Below are 19,247 nucleotides of genomic sequence, written 5' to 3'. Positions count from 1 at the left end.
AGTGATCTTGGACCATTCATCTAATTTCCTTGAGTCTCATTTCCCTCTCTGTATAATGGGCATAAAAATACCTCATACCTTAAAGGCACAGTGTTCCCCAATCTTGCCTAGTGATAAGAATCACCTGGGGCACTAGTTAAAAAAATCCACATTCCCCCATTCTTAATAGGACAAAAATTGGTTGGGGGTGCAGAGATTTTTTTTTTTTAATTCTTTTTTTCTAAATTTATTCTTTTGTTTTTGTCATGCGGCGCTGCGCAGCTTGCAGGATCTTAGTTCCCCAACCAGGGACTGTACCCGCGCCCTCCACAGTGAAAGCGTGGAGCCTAACCACTGGACCGCCAGGGAATCCCCTCTGCCCCCCAATTTTTTTGTAAAAGCACAGATATATGGCACATAAATTGATAAACAGTATGTTTGTGATATTAAAATTTCATGAGGGAATTTAGGAAAAAATGTCTAGGACTTCCCTGGCGGTCCAGTGGTTAAACCTCCGTGCTTCCACTGCAGGGGGCACGGGCCTGGACTGGGAACTAAGATCTCGCATGCTGCGTGGGGTGGCCAGAAAGAAAAAAAAAAGTGTAAAAATGTTCCTTACAGAGATGATAATTTCAAAAAAAGGTGAGAAACACTGCCTACTACAGTGATTCTCCAAGTGTGGTCTGTGGTTAAAAACGCAAAATCTGAGGCCTGACCTCAGAGTTACCAAATTGGAAATCCTGGGGGTGAGGCCCAGCAAACTATGGTTTAAGTCCTCCACGTGATTCTGATGGGCACTAGAGTTTGAGAACCATTGCGCTAGACAATGTGAATGGGGTGGGGTTATAGGAATCTGTATGTTTAACAAGCTCTCCTAAGGTACGTTGCAGGAAACATTGACATGGAGGATTTGAAAGTATTTGAAAAGTGTAAGTGACTTTCCAGATGGTAAAATACTATTTTCATTAAGAGGAACACGCTAAACAATAATAGCAAAGGTCACTAATTACTAAGCACTTAGTTGTGCCTCTGAGTCCACTTGCACAGCCTATTCTCACAACCCATGAAGGAAGTTAAGAGGTTGGACTCTGAAACCACAGTGCCTGGGTTCTTATCCAGCTTGTGACTTGGTTTGTGCATCTGTAAAGTGAGGAAAATGAAGGTACTTCCCTCATAGATTTGTTGTGAGGATTAAAGAATCTTATTGATCAGGGGACTTCCCTGGTGGTCCAGTGGGTAAGACTCCGTGCTCCCAATGCATGGGGCCCGGGTTCCATTCCTGGTCGGGGAACTAGATCCCGCCTGCATACCGCAACTAAGACCCCACGCAGCCTAAATAAATAAATGTTAAAAACCAAAAAAGAATCTTAATGATCAGCTCTTAGAACACCTGCCATGTTGGCACCACTTACGTATAAGCTGTTTTCATCATCCCTAAGCGCACCCTGTTAAAAGGTGGAGTTGAATCCAATCAATGCAACTCCTGAGTGTACTTTCTTAAGGCCTAAGCTACAGTTCAGTGGTTCTCAAAGTGTGATCTCCTACCAGTAGCACACCAGAGAGCTTGTCCGAAATGTAAATTATTAAAATTATTAGGTCCTATCCCAGATCTGATGAATTAGAAACCCTGGGGGTGGGGCTCAGTAGTCTTAAGTTTTAACAAGCCCTTCAGGTGATTCTGATGCACACTAGAGTTTTGGATCCGCAGCTACAGCTTTTAGAGGTTCTGGTGTGTGATTAGGAGAGTTTTCAAAAAAGCCTAGAGGTACTGGGAGCAATCCAGGCGTCCCTCCCACCTGACTGAGCGCAAACCCCGATTTAGCTGCGCTCATCAGCCTGTACGAGCTCTTCCTGCCGGCAGCGGGCTAGTGCGCAAGGCCTTCTGGGGCTTGTAGGCCGGATTGCTCTCGAGCTGGAGGCGCCTGCGTGTTGGCCGCCAACTCGCTCTAGTAGCTGTGGTTCGGGCTCGGGACCGGCTGCCATCTTAGTCGAGGGACTGAAGAGTCGCCGCCGCCCCGAGTCCCGGTAAAAATCCGCGGGCGGACTGGAGGTAGTTCTGGGGAGAGGGAGGGTCCTGGATAAGCGTGTCCGAGGAGAACGAGGGATGGAGAAGTGCGGCGCGTCAGCCGGGACCCCAGAGCTGCGGCTGCTTCCTCTTCCCCAGAGCCGGTGCCCGTGGGGGGCGCGGGGAGTTCGGGCTAGTGGCAGGGGCCCGGCGGGGGTCGGGGTGGGTCGGCTGGACGCACCCAGCGGCCACTCTTGGGCTTAGGCGTCCGGAGCCCCTCGCTTCGCGGGCGCCAACTTATGAGAGGACTGGGCCGCAGTGGGCGCCTGCAGGGTCTGGCCCCGAACCCCTCAGCCCCGCCTGGGGGCCACTCTGCCGCGGCCCGGCCTACGCGCGGGGCCGGGCGGCAGCGGCCGGCGCGGGCGACGTGGCCCTGCGAGGGGCGGTGGCCGGGCCCACCTGCTACCCGCTGCCCTTCCCGAGACTTTTTGGAGCCCCCACTCGCGAGAGGGGCCCAGTACAGTGGCTGCCTCTCTTCTCTCTTCCACTCCCCTCCTCCCTCCATTGTCCCCCAGCATGGTGGTCCCGGCCCCGGCGTCCTCCTCCGCGCCCGCTGTCGCCGCGGAGTTTTGCAGACGTGGAGCTGTCACTGTCCTTCCTCCTGAGAGTACCCTTTTCTTTAGTGGAGAGAAGAAAAAAGTAGCCGTGATGAGGACATGACTTAGGGGTGACTAAGTGGGGAACTTAAGTTTTCAGACTTAGCTCCGGGCCGCGACTCAAAGAGAGATAAACACACGGTCTGTGTGCCCCAGGTAGACGTTCGGCCCCAAGTTAGCGATGTAACCAGGTGAATTTGCAAACTACCCGAAATCCACGGTTCCCAATAACAACTCAGCTTGTTGTCTTGGTTATATTCATATCTTAATCTTGTTAGATTTTCTGCCATTATTCTATAGCTTCATTATACTTTTTTGGGAGTGAGTGGTGGGGAAGGAAGAGTGGGATTTTTCTTTGAAAATTAACGAGGCACTTGAGCCAGACACCTATCATTGTACTTAGTTGGAGTGTCGCATGTATTCCTAACATAATTAGGTCTTAAGGAAGTACTAAAGGCAGTGTATTTCCACCCTCAAAATGGGCTAAGGATTTGTTTTTCAGCCGAAGTAAAGTTCTCACGGCAGCTCTGGTGAGAGGCTTCACTGTGTATTCATAGGTTTACTCAAGGTACGATTACTTCATTTTTAAGATTTAGAAATGAAGGTGGAAATTCACCTGCTTTTTTGAACAGTGAATGTAAGTTTTTTTGGGTGTGAGTTCAAAAGGAATTCCTTCATCTTCAGCATATGAGTCAAGTCAGCAAGGGTATGATATGAAATAAACAAGTGCAGAATACTTCTTCAGTGTATTCTAGAATAAATCATTTCTACATTAGTTAAAGAATTATCTTTACACCTATTGGAAGAGACAAACCACTAGCCCCCAAATTTGACCATTAGAATAATTAGGGGAGCTTTTGAAAAGTAGACATTTCAGGGCCTCATTCCCTGAGATTGATTTAATACATTTGGGTTAAAACTTGCCTCAGGCAATTCTGATGGTCTTGGGAACCACTGAGACAAACAATACTTTGGATAAACCAAAAAGCTTTGAGACAATAGAGGAGGTAACCAGTTGTGTCCCGGTTGACCTGAGAAGGAGGAAGGATCTGCTCCTGGACCTAAGTTGGGTGTTAGGTGATGAGTAGGATGGGGATTGTGATGGGGAAAGGGAAGGAGGGCAGACAGAGGAAACACCTTAATACTGTGCGTAAATGGAGAGGATTGTGGAAGAAAAAGAGAGCAGGGAGTGGGATGGGGAAGGAGAGCACTGTGGATGTGAGGCCAGAAAGGTAAAAGGCTACTATATGAAAAGTTCTAAGTATAATGGGAAAAAACTTGTTTTATGTTGTTAGCAATAGATACACATTTTTGAACAGGGAAGTGATATGAGTAGATGTTTGCTTTAGAAAGATTGCTCTGGTGACAAGAGTGAAAAAGGATGGAAGAGTGGCTGTTGCAGAGGTCTAGGTGAGAAGTGAAAGGCTTGACCTTGTAGAGAGGCTGTGGGAATGATCAAGGGATGGGATTTAGTTCTTTACTAGTGCAGTATTGTTGCCCTGTTTTTGTATGAGGATTTCTTTAGGGCCAGTCTGGGTAAAAGGTTCCTTTTCTGTCAAAAGAACCCATTAACAAATCAGAATAATATTGATAGGTTATGTATGTTAATGGTATCAGAATGTATTGTTCATTAGCTTTCTTGATCAGGTGCAATTTGTAGAATTTGGAGATTAGACTGAAATTTATGACTATCAATACTATTGATTTAAGCTTGTTGGAAGTGTTTTTCTCCCACCCTCAGAAACTTGGTTGTAGAATTTTAGAGTTGGAAGAGATTGTAGAGATTATCTACAGTCTGCAGTGGCAGATATATTTTGTTTTATGGGCCAACTTTCATTTGAAGTAGCTGCCAAAGCCCTGTGTTGAGAAGGATTTTGATCATATGCATTCTCTGGGAAAGTGAGTTATGATTGATTAGTGATTCCTCCTGTGGACACTAGTTATCTAATGGGTAGTATATGTGCCAGGTATATGCTATTCTTAGACTAGTCCAACCTGTTAGTTTTCTGTTTGCTTAAAAAAAAAAACTGGGACTTCCTGGTGGCACAGTGGTTAAGAATCTGCCTGCCAATGCAGGGCACACGGGTCCAAGCCCTGGTCCGGGAAGATCCCACATGCCGAGGAGCAACTAAGTCCGTGTGCCACAACTACTGAGCCTGCACTCTAGAGCCCACAAGCCACAACTACTGAGCCCACGTGCCACAACTACTGAAGCCTGCACGCCTAGAGCTCATGCTCTGCAACAAGAGAAACCACCATAAAGAGAAGGCCGCGCACTGCAACGAAGAGTAGCCCCTGCTCGCTGCAAGTAGAGAAAGCCTGCACGCAGCAACGAAGACCCAATGCAGCCAAAAATAAATAAATTTAAAAAAGAAAAAAAAAAACTAGCTAAGAATCAGAGCTAGAAGTAGAACCAAGTTTTGTAACTCTTAGCCTCTTCTCCAGTGTATCAAGATGAATGTGCGCTACTAAAGAGCTTTTGGTATTAGACCAAAAGAAAAAAAGTATTTCTAGCCTGAGCCTCTTGACTGTTTAGTTAAGAGTTTAACAAGGAACTTTGGCCTAGAAGTCAGTTTTGTTGTATTCATTCTGGCTTAAGAAATTTGTGTTGGGACTTCCCTGGTGGTGCAGTGGTTAAGAATCCACCTGCTAATGCAGGGGACACGGGTTCGATCCCTGGTCCGGGAAGATCCCACATCCCGCAGAGCAACTAAGCCCGTGCGCCACAACTACTGAGCCTGCGCTCTAGAGCCTGCGAGCCACAACTACTGAGCCCGCGTGCCACAACTACTGAAGCCCACGTGCCTAGAGCCCATGCTCTGCAACAAGAGAAGCCACCATAATGAGAAGCCCGCGCACTGCAATGAAGAGTAGCCCCCACTCGCAGCAACTAGAGAAAGGCAGTGCACAGCAACAAAGACCCAACGCAGCCAAAAAATAAATAAAAAAATTTATTTAAAAAAAGGAAATTTGTGTTAGTACTCATAGGAAATAGTGTTGTCGTCGTGTCCTCCCCCCCACCCAGCCCCGCTTCCTTTCTTGTTCCTCACCCTTCTCTGTTTTGGGTTTTGGGGATTGGTTTCCTTTATATGAATTAAGGCAAAAGTATATAAAGATTTTTTCCCCCCCTTCCTGTATTTATAGCACCTAGCCAAATTCTGGGCTCATAATAAGCACTCAGTAAAGGCATGTTGATTTTTGTGGCTGTAAATGATACTGGCTTTGAGTCAATATAAATTAGCAAGGGGGCGGGTTGCAGAATTGAATTGCAGCATTCTCTGGTTGAGAGGTCAGCCCTCAGCTAAAAATGTTGGGTTGGAAACTAGCCTCACAACTAGAAGTAGTTAACCAGAAGCTGTTCCTTGCCTCTGTCCTCTTTCAGTCTAGCAGTGTACTGTCCTTGGAGAGCTACTGCCAACTCAGCTCTTTACTTCTTTTCAGAACTGGCTATACTCTGATCCTTGGAGTACTTTTTCTTTTCTTATCCCTAGGAGCTTCCAAGTTGCAGGGATAGTCCTTACTGTGACCCCAATAGGTAGAGTATGTGTTTATATGGCCATCCTCGTTTTGCCATGTAGCTGTACGCAGGTGGGGGTCACCCCTTACGGAGTGTGAGTCATTTTCTCCCCGACTCACCTTCTTATCCTGCCTGCTCCATCAAAAATTACCTGTCCCATGAAACTTTTTAAAGGACATTGTGCTGTCAGATTCCTAAGGTCATTGCTGATCTGATGTGTTTAACCATAGGAATAGTGTGTTAATGGACCCTCCTTCCTCTCTCAGGTAACATGCATTTAACAGTGGCCTTCTGGAGACAGCGCCTTAACCCAAAGAAGTGACTCCAAACAGTGAAAACTTCAGGTATGGTGGCACGCCTGTGAGAGAGATTGGGGGGCAAGAATGGTGCTGAGGGTGAGCCCTGGTCATATTAACAGCTGTGAGGAGGTATGGGGAGACACCAGTGTTCATGCTGGCTAAATCAGTTGGTTGAAGAAATAGACAGTTTCTACTTGGACCTGAAACCCAAAGCTGCCTTTAGAAGGATTAGGCATATTGTACAATGTGAGCCACATTGTACTCTTAATTTGAGTCCTGAGGACTGACTTTTCTGTTTTTCTAGCTTCCCTAGACATACATAAACTTTTCCCACTTGTGCTATTTTATAAACATTTATCTCTGTATACTTGTCCAGACGTGTGCATGTATATGGTTAAAAAGTGTAGGAATTAAAAAGAAGACAATACGGTTCAGTGGAAAAAGAATAGAGGGCTTGGAAAGAAAAGGTCTGGGTTTTGATTTGATTTTGCCACTGACAAACTGATCGTTGGCAAATTACTTAATATTGACAGGACTCAGTTTATATATCTGTAAAATAGATGTGTTGATTCCTACCTGCCTCCCTGGCATTGTTGTGAGGATCAAATATTGGGTTGGCCAAAAAGTTCTTTCGTTCGTTTTTCTGTAAGATGTTACGGAAAAACCCAAACGAACTTTTTGGCCAACCCAATAAAATAATACATATTAAATCTTTAGAAAAAAAATGAATTCACAGCTTACGGCATTATGTAGATCTACCAGGTGGGAGGAGTTGGCAATAATATTGAAAAGGAAAGCAGGACAGGACAGATGCACTTTAAAAGATCAGGAGAGGAAAAATAATAAAAGAACAGGAGAGAGAAAAGGAAGACTACTGGTTAAGAATAAAAGTAGAGCATAGGAAATGTCAAGCAGTAAGAGAATAGGGAGTGAATGAAGTAGAGCATGTGAATTGGTTGGTGAGAAAGCTGAATAGGAGGAGAGGATCCCTTTCATTTGCCTAACCCTAACCTTGCAACTGTTGTCATTACCACCTTTCTTCATATGTGTCTCATCCATAGTGGGCTTCTTGTCTCCACTGTAAACGTCATAATAATAAAATGTTTATTATTCATTCAACTGTGTGACCCTTTGTGTTTAGCGTATATTTTTGTTAACAAATTGCCTTATAAATGCCAAGAGACCAAGGCTGTGACTTGCTTATTATGGTATCCCAGGTCACTGCTATAATAAAATATGTGCTTAATCTGTTTTTTTTTTTAATAATTATGGAGAGAAAAGAAGGAGATAGGGTGCTTTGTGAGAGATACTAGGGAAGGGAAGTGGTAAGAGGAAAAGTAGATAAATAAGAGATAGTAAGAAGAATTCTCAGAGGATAATGAAAGGGAAGACATGAAAATGAAAAAAATATGTAGAACAGAAGGGAAAAAGATGGTGTTATCTGCAGTTAATGGAACAAGGCAAATTTCATATCTTTAATGGTGATGTAATACCTCACAAAAAGTTATGTACTGGGAAAGATCATTTTCCATACCAAATATCTTTAAAATATTTCTAAAAGTATCCACTTCATCCTGAGCTCACAGAGTAGTTCTTTGTGGGAAGAAAACTGGGCCAATATTCAGGAGACATGGGTTCTGGCCTTGGTATTGCTTGTTACTTAAATTCTGTGATCTTGAGCAATTTGCTTAAATCTCTCTGGACTGCATTGCTTGTCTATTGAAAGTATGAACACAATGCTCTCTCCTAGCTCTTTGATTATTCTCTGTGCTTCATATGCCGGCTCACTAATTTTTCAGGGCTTTGTTGATATCATAATATAGGACTGGTCTCAGGAAAATCTTATAATAGGACTTCATAAAATCCAGTGCTTTATAAATGAGAAGCCATTTAAGTTCTACTTTATTTATTTATTTGTTTATTTTATTTTATTTTTTTTTGGCTGTGCCGCATGGCTTGCAAGATGTTAGTTCCCCAACCAGGGATCGAACCATGCCCCCTGCAGTGGGAGTGTGGAGTTCTAACCACTGGACTGCTAGGGAATTCCCTTAAGTTCTACTTTAAACATTGGTAGAGAGACTTACAGGAAATCTAAGTATAGGAATGTTAAGTTTATAACACTCAATAAGCATTTATTGAGCCCCTGTTATGCTAGGTCCCAAGGGGTACTCTGCCTCAAGGATTTTGTGTTTTTGTCAGGAAAACAAACTTGTTCACCAGTAATTATTGTAAAAAGCAAGGTGATAAATGCTATAATAAGGATTTTGTTGCACTGCAATTTAAGATACTTGGATATCTTGGTTCCTTTAATATAATTGAATATATGCTAACTGCTGCTTTGTGCTAGACATTGCAGGGACTCATGGAAAAAGCAGTCCCTGCCCTCAAGAAACTTGCAGTTTTTTTCACGTCTGCAAACTGTTTACCCTAATAGATATAACCTTCTACTCCAGGAGAGAGAAGGAGTTTTGTACTGAATCATCACTTTGTATTTTTAAACTAAGAATTCGTCTGCATATTGAACTTACCTTACTCCAGAAATAGTCTGATAACAAATATATGTTATTTTATTGGATTCCCTAAACTTTGTCAATTACAGAGAAATTTTTCTTTAAAGACCAGGAAAAAAATCCAGAAATGCCATCTGCATTTAGGTGAACTGTGGTTTGCTTTTTAGTCATTTGTGTAAAGAAAGAACAGGCTCTAAAATTTAGTCTTTGATTCTTCGTTCCAGAGAGTCAGTTCAGTTGGTCACAGAGGAAAGTACGGTAGGGAATCATATTGTAGGGGTTAACTGTGTACTGGAGTTAGATTGTCTGATTTTGAATTCTGGCTCTACCGTGTCCTGGCAGTATGACCTTGGCCAAGTTGCTTAACTTCTTTTTTTTTGTTTAATTTATTTATTAAGTTTTTGGCTGTGTTGGGTCTTCGCTGCTATGCATGGGCTTTCTCTATAGTTGCGGCGAGCGGGGGCTACTCTTCATTGCAGTGTGCGGGCTTCTCATTGCGGTGTCTTCTCTTGTTTGCGGAGCATGGGCTCTAGGCCAGCTGGCTCAGTAGTTGTGGCTCGTGGGCTCTAGAGTGCAGGCTCAGTAGTTGTGGTGCACGGGCTTAGTTGCTCTGAGGCATGTGGGATCTTCCTGCACCAGGGCTTGAACCTGTGTCCCCCACATTGGTAAGCAGATTCTTAATCACTTCGCCACCAGGGAAGCCCTGCTTAACTTCTTTGTGCCTTAGTTTCCTCATCTGTAAATTGAGAATAATAGTAGCATGTATCCATAGGGTTGTTGTGTGGAGTAAATGAGATAATGTATTTTTGCTTGAACAATAGTTGGCTCAAAGTAAGCAGGAAATGTTAATTGCCAGTATTACTGTTGTTGTTATTATCACATTATCATCATCACCAACCTTGTCCTTCTTAAAATTATCTTCTCAATTTATTAATTCATTCAGTAAATTTATCTAGGGTGAGCACTGTAAAGTCAAATGCCTACAAGGGCTAGATGAACATTTTAAACAGTAATGATAGATCAGATTGGGACTTAAGTGATTTAGGGAATTCATGTCACTCCAGTGAGGCAGCTGTTATGCAGCTTTGGCTCACTTTATTTTTTTAAATTGAGGTGAAATTCATCTTTTTAAAATACATGATTCAGTGTTGGCTCACTATTGATCTGGCAGGGGGCTGAGGGGGGTGGCATGTAGACAGCGTGTGGCCTGAACATCTTAACTTTTTTCTGAGCAGAAGCTAGAATTCCAGATTTTGTGAGAAATTTTCATTTTTAAATGTTGGCAACTTAATGAATTCATAAAAAATTCAGTGAGCCAAGCAAATCACCACTGTGGGCAGGATTTGTCTTGTGGGTTGCCATTCTGCAGCCTCTGATCTGGGGCTCAATTTTTTGCAGCATAACCCACGTTCCCTGCCCTCTGGGAAGAAAGTCCTTGCCCATATAGAGATTTTTAAAGTTCAAGCAATACCTTAGAGCAGTCTAGGGCTGAATGAGGAGTATATAGAATAATTAAGGCAAAGAGGAGGAGAGAAGTTACTTAAAACTGGGATTCAGAATGGGCAAAATGGCAGGAATGGACTTGAGATGGTGGAAGTACAGTGAATTTAGATTAATCTGAAGAGGGTTTGTGTGGTCCGCGTAAGAAGAGAAAGTTTGGAAAAATTAAGCGAGACCAGTGTAGGGGCAGAAAAAATTTCTCTTCTTCCCTTCTAGGTTCTTTGACTGGTCTAATCATTGATATAAGACAGATTAACAGGAGAAAAACAAATTTCCTAAATATGGTATGGGAGCCCCATAAAAGTATGAGACCCAAAGGGCAGCCAGCTAATAGAGGCTTATATGAACATCCTGAGCTAAGGAAAGGGGTAGGGGCCTGGGGATACAAAAGGAAGAGAAGAGGAGATGTTTGGAAAATAAAGGTTGCCTTGATACGCAGGTAAGTTTCTTAGGTAAAAAGATATCTCTGGCAATAGTTCTCTTCTTGGTACAGGCCTCCTTTCCAGTGTAAATTTAGGCAGTTGAGGGGGAGGTAAAGAGCTTTTACTGAATCTGCTGAGTTTTGATTGTTTTTAGCTCAAAATAATCCTTATGCCAAAGTAGCATATTTTGGGGTGAAAAATTCTGCTCCCCTTCACCAGCCTTCTTATTTTGGGATAACCTTAAGTCCTGTTGACTGACAGGATGAAATGGTATTTTATGAAGATTTATTTGGTAATATTGAGGTCTACAAGTATTTACTAGGGTTGGTAGGGTCTGGAGGTAGGGAGACCAGGCTAGGGAGGTGGTAGTGAGAATGGAAAGTGACAGACAGAAGCTTGTATTTGGGTCACCCTGTGACAGTAGGACCCTGCAGTAAAGAGGGCAGATTTTGAAAGCTTTTCTCATATTCATTCTTTGAATGAAAAACTGGGTTATGTGAGGATAATGCTAAAGAGGCTATCCCTCTTTCTTTCTTTTTTTGGCTGCGTTGGGTCTTCGTTGCTGCGCGCAGGCTTTCTCTAGCTGTGGCGAGTGGGGGCCACTCTTTGTTGCAGTGCACGGGCTTCTCATTGCGGTGGCTTCTCTTGTGGAGCACAGACTCTAGGCGTGTGAGCTTCAGTAGTTGTGGCTCGCGGGCTCTAGAGCGCAGGCTCAGTAGTTGTGCATGGGCCACAGCAACAGTTAGTTGCTCCGCGGCATGTGGGATCTTCCTGGACCAGGGCTCAAACCCGTGTCCCCTGCATTGGCAGGTGGATTCTTAACCACTGCGCCACAAGGGAAGTCCTATCCCTCTTTTTTCATGTTGTGGATCTTCATTACTCAGCCCCAGCACCCTCTTTAATGATGGATCACGTACATAGTCTTATGATTTCCCAGCTTCATAAGAAGAATAGAAAAGGAAGAATCAAAGTAGTTCAACTGCTTATTACATTTCTAGTTTCACATTTTTGGTCAGCTCAGTTAACCTCTGAGGAGTTTCTGTAGACTTCAGTTTAAACATGGAATTTTTGTGTTTAACAAGGTTTGGAAACACTAACAAAAGATTTTCTCATGGAAAAGATGTAGAATTTTGTTGCAGAAACTTGACACAGTAATTAATTTATGATTTAGAATGTTTAAAAAAACTGATAAATGTAGAAAGGTGGAATGTGTTTATTTTGTATAAACAGAGTGATTTTTAGGATTTAATTTTCACCAGGCCTTTTGTTCTGTTTATACTTCCTCATGAAAATTTTCTTGACATACACAGGAAAGTTAATTCCTTATTCTTGACTAAAATGCAAAATGTAGTTATTGTAAGTAGTCTTTTTAGAAAGTAATTTGAATAGTGTGTTAGATATAGCCTGAGCATTCAGAATATTTGAGATAGTAACATTTCCCTCACTGATGAATAAGAATACTGAACTGGGCCTATGAAAAGTAGACAAAGTTGCCACCATCATAGAGATGCAGCAACAGCATCAAATTGAGCTAAATTTAAGTCTCATTTAATGGAAAAGGGATTTGTTTTTTGTTTCTTGAACTTTTGAAGCATGGTCTAACCTAGATTTTGGAGTTCATTTGTTCTGAAAAATTAAAAGGGATTTTTAGGTGGCTCATTTAATTATAGGTCTGCTGTGGAAGAGGGATTAGCTGCATTTGCTTCTGTGGAAAGCTAGTAGTCAAAGGGAAATCCTAGATTATCTTTTTTTTCCCTTGAATTTCTGGAAGGAAAGAATTACTATAGGTCTTAATTAAAAACTGTATTATGTATGTATTGAAATGTGCAGAACCTAGGTACTGCTGCTTTTCCTTGTCCAGAATATTGCTGACATTGATCTGCAGTCATCTATTCTCCCTTTGTCTTTGCCCTTCAGGGTGTAAACTGTTTTCCTTTTTTTCATCTTGTTGGGGTTTTGGGAGAGTATGGAGATGTAGCACATATGTTCAGTCTGCCCTGTTTGATTTTACCATGTAAATTGATGTTTTCATTTCTAAGGGGCAAAGAAAATGATGAACTTACTTGTCCTGATTATTTTTCGTTTGTTACTGTGGTAAAATATACATAACAAAAATTTACAGTTTTAACCATTCTTAAGCGTTCAGTTCAGTGGCATTAAATCTATTCACATTGCTGTACACCTGTTACCACTATGCATCTCCAGAATTTCATCATTCCAAACTGAAACTGTACCTATTATTAAGCAATAACGCCATTCCCCTCCTCTAGTGCCTGGTAACCGCTATGCTAATTTTTGTCTCTATGTAGAATTTGACTGTTCTAGGTACCTCATGTAAGTAGAATCATACAATGTTTGTCCTTTGTGGCTGGCTTATTTAACTTACCACAGTGTCTTCAAAGTTCATGTTGTAGCATGTTCCAGAATTTCATTCCTTTTAAAAAGCTGAATAATATTCCATTTTATGTGCATATCACATTTTGTTTATCAATTCTTCTATTGATGGACAGTTGGGTTACCTTTTGGCTATTGTGAATAGTGATGCTATGAATGTGGCTGTATAAATATCTGTTTGAGTCTCTCCTTTCAGTTCTTTTAGGTATATTCCCAGACGTGGAATCGGTGGTGGATCAAGTAGGAATTGCAGGTTTTTTTGGTTGTTGTTTTTAAATTTATTTTTTTATTGAAGTATAATTGATTTACAATGTTGTTAATTTCTGCTGTACAGCAGAATGACTCAATTATGCACATATATACATTCTTTTTTATATTGTTTTCCATTATGGTTTATCCCAGGATATTGAATGTAGTTCGCTGCGCTATACAGTAGGACCTTGTTGTTACTAATTCCATGTTAATTTTTTTAGGATCCACCATAGTGTTTTCTGCAGCAGCTATACCATTTTACATTCCCACCAACAGTTCACAAGAGTTCCAGTTTTCTACACCCATGCCAACATTTCATTTGTTTTCTTTACTTTAAAGAATAGTCATCCTTATGGGAGAAGTGGTATCTCATTGTGGGTTTTTTTTCTCATTTCTCCAGTGCTTAGTGATATTGAGTGTCTTTTCATGTGCTATTTGTATATCTTTTTTGGAGAAATGTCTGTTCAATTCCTTTGCCCATTTTTTAATTGGGTTGTTTGGTTTTTTGGTGTCTTAATTATCTTGTAGGCTGCAGCCTACCTCTTCTGGGTCTTGTGCTAGTCCTCCTTCTTTCCTATTGTTGACAAAGCAGCTAGAACCATTCTCTAATATATAGTCCCTCAGTAAGTGGATGTTTGATAAAATGTTAAAAGTAGTGCTTTCTGGAAAGATGAAGGTTGGTTGGGGCATGACCTTCATTACATTTTTCTCTAGTTTTGGAATTGTCTATTCTCTTTTAACCATTTACTTGGTGGGGTAAACATTTATAAAGGATAGGGAAAGAAGTCTCTGTGTCATCCAAGTTTTATATTATTTTTATTTATTTATTTAAAAAATTTTATTTATTTATTGATGGCTGCGTTGGGTCTTCGTTGCTGCAGGTGGGCTTTTTCTCTAGTTGTGGCGAGCGGGGGCTACTCTTTGTTGCGGTGCGTGGGCTTCTCATTGCAGTGGCTTCTCGTTGCGGAGCATGGGCTCTAGGCACGTGGGCTTCAGTAGTTGTGGCTCACGGGCTCTAGAGTGCAGGCTCAGTAATTGTGGCTCACGGGCTTAGTTGCTCCGTGCCATGTGGGATCTTCCTGGACCAGGGCTTGAACCCGTGTCCCCTGCGTTGGCAGGTGGATTCTCAACCACTGCGCCACCAGGGAAGCCCCCCAAATTTTATTTTGGAGAAGGAAAATATGGGATCTTATTAAAAGAAATTTGGCTCTTAGAGGACTTGCTCTTCCTGTTTGCCTAAGAAAATATGAATCAGCCTGAGGTATCCAGACAAGGGTTTTACTTTCTGTAATTCTGAAGGGAAAAATGTCTGTTTTAATTATTTCAGTGATTACTTGATTTTGTGTGATGATTTGGAATTTCTTATTTTGAGACTGTGCTGTTTGGTAGGGTTCTTTTTGTTTTTGTTCAAGAGGGGTTTGGGAGTGGTCCTAAACTCAATATATATTTTAATAATTTTGAAAAGGACCAAACTGAATAAGTTCAAGTACAGCAATGACATAAGTATTTTTTTTCATTTGTTTCCCTGTTTTTCTCTGTTTTCTTTTTTTTTTTTTTTTTTGGCTGATTTATGGAACTGTGGCTTTAAATCATGAAATTAACATTGAGCAAGGCTAGAGATCTCAGTTTTTGGCTGCGTCTTCTGTTCTGACCTTGGACAACCCATTTTGATTGGGTTGTTTATCTTATTATCAAGCTGTAAGAGTTCTTTGTGAATTCTGGATGTAAGTCCTTTATCAGATATGCGTTACATTTTACCAATATATTCTCCCAGCCTTTAGCTTGTCTTTTCATTTTCTTAATAGTGTCTTTTGAAGAGTAGAAGTTCCTAATTTTAATGAGGCTTAATTTCTCGGTTTTTTCTTTTATGGATGGTACTTTTGGTGTCACAGCTAAGAAATATTTGCTTAATTGGGCAATCCATTTAACTTTCCTGGATTTCCATATGTTTATCTGTGAGAACAAATAAGATGTGTGTGGTATTTTGCCTTCTTTGAAATGATATTTTTAATCAGTTCCTTCGGCACTCAAAGTAGAGGAGGTAGTCTTGGAATAGAATACTAAGGTGAAAATCTGCTGGCCCAAATTGGAGTGTAGAATTGGCTCTGCTTTCATAATCCTATTTGTTTCCTAATGGATAAGTGGTAATTTGTTTCTCTTCCCTTCCCCCAGTATTTAGGGCTCTTGGATGTAAATGATTCTCTCTCTGATTTTTTTTCTGGGTTTTTAATACAGTGTTTATAACAATGCTTTTTTAGTTCTTTTAATATAAATGCATGAATTTGTTTATAAAGTATACATAGACATTACTCATTAACTCATTAGTATTGATATCTAGTTTACTTGATAGTTCTTAAATAATGTGTAAAAATGATCTGAGAAAGGTTTGCTGGAAGGATGGGGATAGTGGCTATCCAGGGTCTTATTTTGAGGAGAATTCATGGGTTTTAAGAGATAGAAATAAGAGTTTCTTGGAAGCCAGGAAATTCAACTTTATATTTAATTAGGTTGTATAATTTCACACAAGCATTGGTTGCAAAAGAGAGCAATAGTTATAGTAGTACAACAGTAGTTATATTTATTGTGGCATGTCGAATCCTTTAAACTCTAGCGGTAAATAGTCAAAGCCAGGACACAGCTGGTAACAGTAGTTAATATTATCATGTTTGTCAGAAAGCTGTTTGGGAGAACTAGGAGAAAATTGCCTTCTGCAATACTGGGTACAAAGTTCAGACCTGCAAATGAATGCTAAAGGTTCCAATTCTGGTGCCAGTTTTCTTAAACTCTTATACTATTGAACCTTGAAAGTTGTACCTTCCTTTATTTCTCTTTGAATAAGATAATTGTCTTTTTATGTATATGCTTTAGAATCCACGCTGGATTCCCATTTGGCTGGAAAATGGGAAAGAACTGTCAGTGATCTGAGATCATTATGTGATGTTCAGAGCCAAGGTGTCACTGTTGTGGGGGATACGGGGTGGTCCAAATCCTACTTCTCTATTAAGGTAACTTTCTCCAGTAAATAGGAAAGCAGCTTTTTCCCATCATGAGTGGGTTGGAGTTCATTTTCTCTCCTTTTCTTGAGAAATTAAGTTACAGAAATGAGTAATTACTTTCTGCCCTAACGCAAAGAACTCTTATCCCCTCTGACAATACAACACGTACACCAAGGTTAGCTTCTTTGTTATCATTAGTGGAGAATGGGATCTAAACATTGCTCCTTCGTCTCTGCTGCTGTGTTCCCAGTGAACAGGAATTAGTTTTCAACCCAGCTGGGTAGTGTGGCTACTGGTTGCATACACAGGAACCGTTACCAACTCCCATGTTTCCACTTCCAACTGGATTGAGGCTGGGGTCCATTCTTAATAAATATGTATTTATTTATTTGGCTCCTCCGGGTCTTAGTTGCGGCACTTGGGATCCTCGTTGCTGTGTGCGGGATCTTCTTTGCAACAGTGGGATCTAGTTCCCTGACCAGGGATCGAACCCTGGCCCCCTACATTGGGAGCACAGTCGTAACTACTGGACCACCAGGGAAGTCCCTGGAGTCCATTCTTCATAGTAGTGGCTGGTGAATGAAGACAGATTTTTCAAAACGGGTCCTTTGATACATAACTTTTTTGAGTAGGGGTTTGGGAACTTGGCTGAGTGGCCCTACCCATGGGAGACTACTCAGTATTTACAGTTACCATGTATGCTTCTGTATTTTAGTAAGGCTGAGAGTTTGACTTCATTTGGTTTTAGTTCTCTGAATACCACTGTGTACTTTAGCTCTTTGAACTCTATACTTTCTGCTTCAACAAGCAAGTTTTCTCCTTACTGGTTTTGTGTGTTTTCTGAAATGTCTTTTTGGTGGCTTCTTTTTTCTTTTTGGTTGCATTGGGTCTTCATTGCTGCACGCGGGCTTTCTCTAGTTGTGGCGAGCGGGAGCTTCTCTTGTTGCGGAGCACGGGCTCTAAGCACACGGGCTTCAGTAGTTGTAGCACATGGGCTCAGGAGTTGTGGCTCGTGGGCTCTAGAGTGCAGGCCTCAGTAGTTGTAGCACACGGACTTAGTTGCTCCGGCATGTGGAATCTTCCAGGACCAGGGATCGAACCGTTTCCCCTGCATTGGCAGGCGGATTCTTAACCACTGTGCCACCAGGGAAGTCCTTGGTGGCTTCTTTTAAGAAATTATAGGCCTATATGAAATTATTGAAGGGTTTTCTAGGTCACAGTAGATGTGGCCTATAAAAATAACTGATTATGAAAAAAAAAAAAAAATAACTGATTATGTTGGATATGTTACTCCTGAAAATAAGCCAGGCAAATTTCATAATATCCTGGTTATTTAATAATTTATCTATAAATAGAATATTTAAAAATAAGACTACAAATGTAGTTTGTCTGTTTGTTGCTTATGGGACAAGATGTTACTGAAATAATCTTGTGAAATGTCTTTTTCCACTGCCTTTCAGGAAGATGTTAAGGTTAGAAGGTTTTTTAAAAATATTTATTTGTTTATTTTATTTATTTTTGTCTGTGTCGGGTCTTAGTTGTGGCACACAGGATCTTCGTTGAGGCATGTGGGATCTTTCGTTGTGGCGGGTGGGCTTCTCTCTAGTTGTGGTGTGTGGGTTTTCTTTTCTGTAGTTGTGGTGTGCAGGCTCTAGGGCACATGGGCTCTGTAGTTGTGGTGCTCGGGTTCCAGATCATGTGGGCTCTGTAGTTTGTGGCACGTGAGCTCTAGTTGAGGTGTTTGAGCTCAGTCGTTGTGGTACGCGGACTTAGTTGCCCTGCGGCATGTGGGATCTTAGATCCCTGACCAGGGATCAAACCCACGTCCCCTGCATTTTAAGGCGGATTCTTTTCTTTTCAAATTTTTAAATAAATTTTATTTATTTATTTACTTTTACTTTTGGCTGCCTTGGGTCTTTGTTGCTGTGCGCGGGCTTTTTCTCTAGCTGCAGTGAGCGGGGGCTGCTCTTCGTTGCAATTCATGAGCTTCTCATTGGGTGGCTTCTCTTGTTGCAGAGTATGGGCTCTAGGCACACGGGCTTTAGTAGTTGTGGCGCTCGTGCTCAGTAGTTGTGGCTCGCGGGCTCTAGAGTGAAGGCTCAGTAGTTGTGGTGCATGGGCTTAGTTGCTCCGTGGCATGTGGGATCTTCCCGGACCAGGGCTCGAACCCATGTCCCCTGCACTGGCAGGCGGATTCTTAACCACAGCACCACCAAGGAAGCCCCTAAGGAGGATTCTTTACTACTGGACCACCAGGGAAGTCCCAAGGTTAGTTTTTATTGCTGGCAATGTAGACATTCTGTCACATTTTTCTAGTGTGATAGTAAACATAACTCAAAATAAATGATATAAAAGTGTTAAGAACTGGCCCTATTTTAAGTTTCTTTGTAACTGACAGACTAATAAGTAATAGATTATTTTAATATTGTACTAGATTTTAGATTCAAACTGATATCTTCATTGGTTCAAGTCAGTGGTTTACTAGGTGAAGATACAGACTCTGCACCACTGTATTTGATTGTGAAGGGACTTCCCTGGTGGCACAGTGGTTAAAAATCTGCCTGCCAATGCAAGGAACACGGGTTCAAGCCCTGGTCTGGGAAGATCCCACATGCCGTGGAGTAACTAAGCCCTTGCGCCACAGCTGCTGAGCCTGCGCTCTAGAGCCCGCGAGCCACAACTACTGAAGCCCGCACGCCTAGAGCCCGTGCTCTGCA

At 41.7% G+C, this 19,247-nt stretch overlaps 1 protein-coding gene across 2 annotated transcripts in view; it reads left to right on the top strand.

The window, feature by feature from the left end:
* The first annotated feature begins 1,865 nt into the window (after positions 1–1,865).
* Positions 1,866–19,247, top strand: part of ITCH (itchy E3 ubiquitin protein ligase) — a 123,347-nt gene continuing 105,965 nt past the window's right edge. For both annotated transcript variants that reach the window (XM_082358810.1, XM_082358809.1), the window contains exons 1-2: positions 1,866–2,004; positions 6,424–6,501. The gene's annotated coding sequence lies outside the window, so the exon portion shown is untranslated. The remainder of the gene's footprint in view (positions 2,005–6,423; positions 6,502–19,247) is intronic.

This window comes from Balaenoptera borealis, assembly GCF_965194805.1.
Source record: "Balaenoptera borealis genome assembly, chromosome: 16".
Classification (NCBI taxonomy): Eukaryota; Metazoa; Chordata; class Mammalia; order Artiodactyla; family Balaenopteridae; genus Balaenoptera; species Balaenoptera borealis.
Note: the sequence above shows the minus strand (reverse complement) of the source record. Positions and strands in the feature narration are given on the sequence as shown.